Raw genomic sequence first — 9,193 nt, 5'->3', positions numbered from 1 at the left:
TACTGCATATGAGTGGAGGTGGACCTACAGTACTGCATATGAGTGGAGGTGGACCTACAGTACTGCATATGAGTGGAGGTGGACCTACAGTACTGCATATGAGTGGAGGTGGACCTACAGTACTGCATATGAGTGGAGGTGGACCTACAGTACTGCATATGAGTGGAGGTGGACCTACAGTACTGCATATGAGTGGAGGTGGACCTACAGTACTGCATATGAGTGGAGGTGGACCTACAGTACTGCATATGAGTGGAGGTGGACCTACAGTACTGCATATGAGTGGAGGTGGTGAGGTGGACCTACAGTACTACATATGAGTGGAGGTGGACCTACAGTACTGCATATGAGTGGAGGTGGACCTACAGTACTGCATATGAGTGGAGGTGGTGAGGTGGACCTACAGTACTAATGCCATCATGTAGCACTCTGGCTTTAACTGAACGCATCACCATACCTTTGTACCTTCCATATTCAAATATTATAAAATACAATCACACCCGTGTGAATTGAGGGGCGCTCTTATCATTGTACATCATCATGACGTAAAATAGACAGTGTATAGCACTGTATGCAGTACTAGTGCCACATCCAAACATGTGCAAGTGTTAGACTGTACATCTAAGATGATCCTTTTGAAACTTCTCAAGGGACTTTCAAAGCCAATTTTAGTCTGGACTGTAGATCGTTCCACGACCAGGGGCCAAAGAAGGCCAGACATTTTTTACCCCCCTCGGATTTCAATGCTGGTACTAAACACGCTGGTACTAAACACGCTGGTACTACACACGCCAAGCATTTGTCCTGCATGAGGTTGGGGCCTTTTTGGACCAAGTCGAATTTGGATGAAATTTCAAGACGGCAGGTCACCCAGGTCATTGGCTTTGTAAATAAAAATATGCCAATGTTATGTACATACATATTGTTACGATATCAGGAAGACTGAACCCAAATGCAGAGTCACAAGACAGTATGTTCAAATGTAGACGAATTTATTAAAGCAAGATGGCAGCTGACAAACAAGGACTATAGCTTCAAGCTCAGGAAAACCAAAAATGCCAAAATACCAAAAATGCCAAAATACCAAAAATGCCAAAACTGTAATATCTTTACAAACACAATGCAAAGCGCAGAATAACAAAGTCCAAAAATCTAACCTCAGCAGAGTACAAGGAACCAGGAACACACAGGGGACATCGACAACACCAAACTATGAACTGACACTGAATGTTTGTAATGACTAATGAGTCCAGTCTTATAGGGGCAAGGTTGATTGACGAATTGTTCACAGGTGGAATGACGAGGGAGTTGGAGACAGGTGAGTGAATGGGACTGCAGAGTGGAAGGGGAAGTGGGAGTGGCCAGGCTGACATGGTCTGTGGAGAGACAGATCATGACACATATATTTGTTATGTATGTACATAACAAATTTATAATAATGAATAATAAAACACAATAAAGCCAAAATACTCTCAGTGACATTAACAAAGAGGATTTTACAGTACAACCTTTGAAACGGGTGGAAATAGATCATTTGGAATGGTCATGGACGGATGGCTATACAATATTTACTCTGGAGAAACAAACACACAACGCATAAAAATGAAAACAAACACAGGAGATACAGGTTTCTAGTGAAGCGGTTCAAGAATTCAAGATTCATGAGAAAGCTAAAAGCACATTAAAGACGGTGAGAGGACAGAAGGTATCTCGAGGGGTATCAGCAGAGGAAAACTGTGGGTGGTTTTTGGCCTTGAGAGAAACTGGGATGGTGTCACCGAGGCCCAAGACCGAGGCCAGGAAATGAACAGTCACCATGAGGCGGGCCTCACAGCAGGGGCATGAGACCCGCTGTGGCCCTACACCTACAGTTCAGACTTAAGACTGACACTTAAAGAGGATTAGTCTTGTGGTGTAAGAGTGTGTGTGTGTGTGTGTGTGTGTGTGTGTGTGTGTGTGTGTGTGTGTGTGTGTGTGTGTGTGTGTGTGTGAGAGAGAGGGAGAAATAATAGAATGTGTACATCACCATTTTGTTTGTGTGCGTGCATGTCTTAATATGTTTCTTAATTTTGAACTGCTGCGGGGGTGTAGCAGCCTCAGACTCATATAATACACAAAAATAGACTGGAAGTAACCTGCCTTGCGCTTGTGGTCTTGCATTTGAGTTGAATATTGACCAGCTTAAATAAAAGCAGGTTTATTACTGTTAACCTATCCTCTGTCTAGGTAAACTGATCAGCATTTTGCCCTTTTCCATCAGGAAACTAAGGATTAGAGATACCTTTGTTGAGTTCATCGTGGGTTTCTGCATTCTCAAGTTCCATCCGCTTCATGTGATCTTAGCAAAGTTAGCTTATACCAGCACTGTGACAAACAAGACAGCCCCAGCAATCACTTAATGGCCATAGCTGACATTGTTACCACAGGAAATGCTTAGTCATAGACATTCAAGGAAGGCCAAGCTGATTTTGTTGTTATTATGAATGGGGCTTCTGTTCTCAGAAATGCCTGGGACATGTATAATAAACGCATGCATGCATGGAGTAGTCTACAAATACATGCATGTACAGAGAGAGAGAGATAAATTGGTCTGCTTACAAAAGGCTATTGAGGAGACACAAATTGCATACAGTCATGAGATGATTAGTAATGAGAAGCAGCGTGTGACCAACTTCCCCCACACACACACGTGCACACACATTGACAAACATATACACGCACGAAAGCCAATATTTCAGATAACGATTGGCATTCCACAATCTGGTTCTGGGAACTAACCACTAATGTACTGCACAGTCAATTGACTCCAACAGCGTGTTAATTTGAGTTTCCCCTGTCACCTATAAGATTTCTAACTTCATTGTTTCCTGTCTGCCGGCAGATAAACTCAGCCAAGTGGAGACTGACCAGGGCCTCTCCCTGAGGTGGACTAGCAAGGGAAAACACACTGACTGTGGAGATTAATTAGCCTACAGTTTATCGCTTTCCCTGCTATTAAACAGTGCAGAAAATTAAAAGTGTGAGAGTTCAAGTTTATGGCTTGAGTGTGCATGTGCGTTCACATGTGAGTGTCCGTGTCTGTATATGTCTTCATGCACTTCTGAGGACAGGGAAGCATAAGAAAAGAGCTTCTCATATCTTATTAGGTCAAAAGGAGATGATGGAGATCAAGGAAAGATTGACTGAGAGGAGGAGACGAGGAGTTGATATTCTGGCAGATAGCAATTTTTATTTTCTCCATTTGAGGTCAGGGGTACCCACATTTCTCAAAGAGATTATAGGTTTCATGATGTATGCATACCCTGCGTGACTGAGATGTAAGAGAATAGTGGTGTCCTCTGAGAAGTTCTGATAAGTGGAGGAGGTGGAGGTGGCATTATTGGACAAGGTATTAAATGACTCTGTGCATCGGTGGAGGGATCGCAGAGGATCCAATGAGAATTAAATGGCTCCATCTGTCATTCTGGAGTCTGTTGAAAGACAGGGAGCAGTACAAACATTTACACACCCACACACCTGGGAGGTCCCCTTTACTGGCTTCAGTTTTGTGCCAGTGGCTATAGAGCTGTTCTATTACAGCAGCAATGGTTCAGTGGCTTGATCTAGGGAACTGTCAACTATTGGGGGAAGGTAAGACATTACCAAATCAAAACCCATACTGATTCTTCCTATCGACTCTACGTTCAAATAATTGATGAATTAATCTGAGGGAGCATCAACGCATCATCCTACTGAGAAAGAACATTATTATAATTGTTTGAATATGTTGGGGAACAGTCCTGCTGATATGTACAACTGAAGCAGAATAAGAGCCATTTAAAAAAAATACAGGAGAGAGGAATTAAGACTCATCTCTCTGAAGGTGTTTGTTATTGCTCCAAACCGTACCCCCTCAGGTAGTGAGTCTCTCGGGTTTTGCATCTCTGTAGGGGTGATTACTGTGTAATTAAAACCATGTCAGTTCTTGTATTACCCTCCAGGTCTGTCTGGCTGGCTAATACAAATCCCAGCTGAAATCCCTGCTATGGCTCACATAATACATTAGGTTCTCTGATGTGCAATAAAGAGCTCAGTCTGACCAATTAAACACATATTAGTGAGCCTATCACGTGGTTTTTTTTCTTCCCCACACTGCCGTTGGGTTTTAATTTCCAAATGCATATGGTCATGTCCCACGGGGGTACAGTACGTGAACCTGTAGTTTAGATTATTACATTATGTATCCAACAGAGGGTAACAGTAATAGGAATCTTCCATCAAGGTTATCAGGCTAGAATGCAGACAAAATATTAAAATAGCATTGTCTAATAAATAGGATGAGATGAATAGTAATATGATGCCAGCGGAATGAGATTCTGACCCCCGGTGCCTGAATGAAGTTTCCACAGAAACACTGACGTCACGGTAGCCATTGGGGGAACATTGCAGAATGTTAATGAACTCGCCGATGTCCAAGACCTGCTGCCAGTTAACAGATCAGAGCAGGTCTTTAGACGTCTACATCAGCAGTGAGGTAACTGTTAACTCACTGTCACCGAGGTGAGTCACATGCAGAAATACAAAACACAGCGCTGGAAGAAGTACTCTGATATGTTGCGAGAGTAGAAATACCACAATGCAGGAAAATACCAGTACAAGTCCTGTATTCAAAATGAGAATATACTTAAAGTAGGCTACCAAAATAACAAAATAAGAGTGCAATGTAGAATAAAAGTGTAATAAGTATACTTATGTAATGTAAAGGTAAGGTACCTCTAAGTACAGTACTTGAGTAAATAGACTTAGTTACTTTCCACCACTGCACATCTCTGTAATGATGTCAGGGGAAGGGCGGAGTGCATTGCAGGGCCAGCAGGAGGATGAAAGACAAACAGGGAACAGCATGGCACTGGCAGAGGTAAAGACGGAGAGATGGAGAACGGGAGAGAGATGCTGAATAATATGCTTTGTCATACGACAAAGTACAAACCAGGCCAGAGACACAGAGACAGATTGGACTCAGATTGGTTCATCAAGTCTGAACAGCAAAAGATCACATGGAAACTGATTTGCTATGCGGCTTGACATGATTTCTGAAGATGTGTCTCATATCAGTTTGAATGAGACATCGAATCGCGACATGTTGTGATTGTTGTCTCTAGTCTAGGTCGTCCTCAGACGTTGCTTCCAGTCATCCCGGTTCGCCATACATCTGGCCAGCTCGTTGGTGCTTTGTGGCTTCGGGGTCCAGCATTCACTGCCGTGTAGGAGAACAGACTCTACCGTTGCATAGAAGAAGCTGAGTTTGATTTGACAGGTTGGTTGGAGTTCCATGCGCTGGCCATGCCGTTCAGGGTCCTCCACGCAAGTGCTTTCCTCACTTTAAGATCTTGCTCCGTTGAGTTGACCCATGAGCCCATGGGTTCTTGAAGTCCTTGACTTCCTTCTGAGCAGTGCCTTCTGTTGTTGTCAGAGGTGGGTGTTCCGAGAGGTGATAGCTTTCTTGGCCTTCAGCCGAAGGCCGACCTTCACGTTGTGAGCTTGTAGAACGTCTATTTTCAGTGTCATACAATAGTTAAGCATTACTACTACTAATAATGATTATATACAGTAGGCTTATAATAATAAATAATAAACTGGTAAAGCGTCCACACGGCTCCACAATGTGGACAGTCAGTCCTAGATCGTATTTCAGAAACTAATGGTGTTTGCCTGCAGGTTTACAAGTACAGGAGAAACTCGAGCTGTTCCTAATCACACCTGTGTATCCCTGAGCACACTACACCATAATCCAAATTAAGGCAGGAGTGCCTACTGCTTAATTGTGCTAATTGTCTGTCATAGTGTGTTACTCTTGTAAATTGCCGCTCAGTAAATAACCCATCTCGCTCCAACATGATGAAAGGTCACTGCTGTTGTCCTTTCTCTTCTTGTTGGTATTCAGGACACTTTGACGCCAAAGGGACAGGCTTCAAACTAGAAGCATTGAGTCTCTGATAAGCTTTGAGCTGTGTGTGTGTGTGTGTGTGTGTGTGTGTGTGTGTGTGTGTGTGTGTGTGTGTGTGTGTGTGTGCGTGTGCGTGTGCGTGTGCGTGTGCATGCGTGCGCGTGCGTGCGTGTGTGCGTTCGTTCGTGTGCATTATATACATTTACTACAGTATGATGGTGCTGATGCGCATGCCTGTTCTGGTGTGCATGTGCATACTGCATAGTGTACTGCATAGTGCATAAAGGCCTACTATGCATGATGCTTGCAAGTCAAGCTGTGCATTGCTCAGTGAAGCTAGTAGTTTATAAAGAAGAATATGTTGGTTAGGATCCAGTTCTACATATTTATTACCATGCAGTTAGAAATGAAGGGCTCTATTTTCGTCCCTACTAATCCCTTGAAAAACATTTTTGAATAGTTAAAATAGACAATCTACATCGACACGTTGTGAGCTTGTAGATTGGCTATTTTAGCTATTCAAAAAAGTAAAAAAGGCAAAGTAGTTTAGGGATAAGGGGTTTAGCATGGACGAAAAGAGAGCAGTAAAACGAATTCCCGCTGCCTGTAACATCTTTGTATTTAGTGATTCAAGAATGTAAAGACAAGACTTGACAGCTTTTAAGACAATGAGCGCCACGGCAAGCACACACACTCCTATGCACAAACCAATTCAAAGTATGTCCATTAAGTGCTCTGCTTCACTCTGTTTGGAATGACAGTCGTCGTGTGTCCGTCCCCCCCCCCCCCCCCCAGCTCCCCTCAAGTCTGTGTCTTTCTGATAAGGACGGATGTAAACATCATTAATTCACAAGAAATACTGTATACTTTTCAGAGTCTCCTAATAAGTGACCCAACGTATTGCTAATTATTTCATTTACTCCCATTTAAGTGGAGATTGATGTCTGTTTTGTTTTGATAAACTGCTCGCAAGGGGCGGGGGGTATTTTGTTGGACTGCTCGTCTGTGCATTCATATTTGTGCTCAGGTATGTGTGTGTATGTATGTATGTGTTCCCATGTTTATTTATGCTCAGGTATGTGTATGTATAGTGTTTCCATGTTCCATTCCAAAAGATGAGTCAAAGGACCACAGTGAGATAGGAGGGAATGTGCTCAGTGTGTGTGTGTGTGTGTGTGTGTGTGTGTGTGTGTGTGTGTGTGTGTGTGTGTGTGTGTGTGTGTGTGTGTGTGTGTGTGTGTGTGTGTGTGTGTGTGTGTGTGTGTGTGTTCTTGTGGTAATGACCCAAACCTATAGTTTATGCTTTGCTTTGGTCCACCTTCAAAGTGAGCATGGTGTTTGGGGCGGACATGCAGTAACTCCTGTTGATAGTGTCAGCAAGATGTGTAGCCTCCTACCTGCATGGCACATAAATCACCTCCTCCACCAGAGGAGTCTTAAACCACACAGCCTTGACACAAAACAAACAAAACAACATTCATAAATGTATTTTCTTTGAGTGAAATTAAAAATTCACTGAAGTGAATGGCTACGCAGTTGACAATTAGTTGAATAGAATAACTAAATTACTTTAAATTAATCTGCTGTCCACTAATAGTTCTCAGGTCTGTGTTTGTCCTCTCTTTTTTCTCAGTTTATGGGTTTTGGCCAGGCAGAAATGGATTTTGACAGGTGGCTGCCTGTCAACGCCTTATTATAGATATACGCCACTGCTCCAACGTCTGGTCTATGGACTTTTATGCTCCCCCCAAAAACAGGACCCCACTCGTGACGTCATGTGGCAGCCAAGTCTATGGACTTTTAATGTTTGCTTTAAGCAGTAACGTCATGTGGCAGCTACAGTGGGCCGGGTGCCCCTCACTTCACACGGGTGTGATTAGACTATTTGGGAAGCAGGGTTGTTAACCGAGACCTCCGTATTCTTGCAGTATAGACAGATCTTGGATATTGGTCCGTCCAGCAGTCCAGGTTACGTATCAATAATCCATTGATTTATTAGACATTTTCTTGCCCTAAATTGATATGTATTTGGTCAAGGATACCCATATGAATTGGGTGGGAATTGTAATGATATGAGCAAATTATATTTGCTTCATGTTTATTCTTATGTGTCATGTTGATCTGTTTTGATTTAGTTCATAGTTCGACTAGCAATGCCTAGAACAGACAGCTTTCCCAGGGTGCTGTGCTAGCATTCAGCCTTCTATATACTGAGCCCGCCAGAACATGAGGTGCTCCTGTTTTGTAACTGCCACATTATTATTATTCATATAAACGTCAGCTCTTTCAAGAACGTTGTCTTTATTGAACTTACCCACAACATACAAGTGTTTACATGGTGTCAGAATTGGCTTGGAAGAGGACGGTGCAAAGAATTGGAACGTGAAAGAATCACCGGAGAACAAAGGAATGCGAGAAATGTCAGTTGCACAATAAGCCGGCAGAAAAAGACGACATCGTTTCTAACCTTTGAGAACTGTAAACGAAGTAAGAATGGAAGCTCTACGTCCACCAGCAGCTCTTCAGCTAACAGGTAACGTGGCTGAAAACTGGAAGAGATTCAAGCAGCGTTTTGAACTGTATTTAGCTGCAATTGGAGGGGATGGAAAGAGTGCTAAAATGCAAGCATCCGTATTCTTACATGTCGTGGGAGATGAAGCACTGGAAGTGTACAATAACTTCACCTTTGCTGCAGAGGCAGATAAAATGAAGCTCCTGAAAATAATGGAAAAGTTTGAGGCTTATTGCATTCCAAAACGCAATGTGACATTTGAAAGGCACAGATTCTTCACGTGTGTGCAGAAAATGGGAGAAACAATTGATCAGTATGTAAATGAGCTGAGAAACAGAGGCAAGACGTGTGAATTTGGTGGATTGACAGAATCACTGATAAAAGACAGGATTGTGTGTGGCATCACAGATAATGGTCTGAGAGAGAGGCTGCTCAGAGAGGCTGATCTAGACCTGGAGAAAGCCTTAGCACTGTGCAGAGCTGCAGAGACTGTGAGAACACAGGCTAAAGAGCTGTTAAGTGATGCTAGCTGCAACGTGGATGCAGTGAAGAGGGAAGCACACAAATTCCACAAAAATAAGACGTTTGATGTCAACAGAGGGGCGGGACAATCACACAAAAACAGAGTGGCCAATCAGAAATCTTGTATTCGATGTGGAACACAACATCCACCTAAGCAGTGTCCTGCATATGGAAAAAAGTGCAATAAGTGCAATAAAGACAACCATTATGCCCGTTGCTGCAAGAACCCAGAC

This window comes from Protomyctophum parallelum, assembly GCF_964188405.1.
Source record: "Protomyctophum parallelum genome assembly, chromosome: 13".
NCBI classification, from domain to species: domain Eukaryota; kingdom Metazoa; phylum Chordata; class Actinopteri; order Myctophiformes; family Myctophidae; genus Protomyctophum; species Protomyctophum parallelum.
This window is presented reverse-complemented; position numbering follows the sequence as displayed.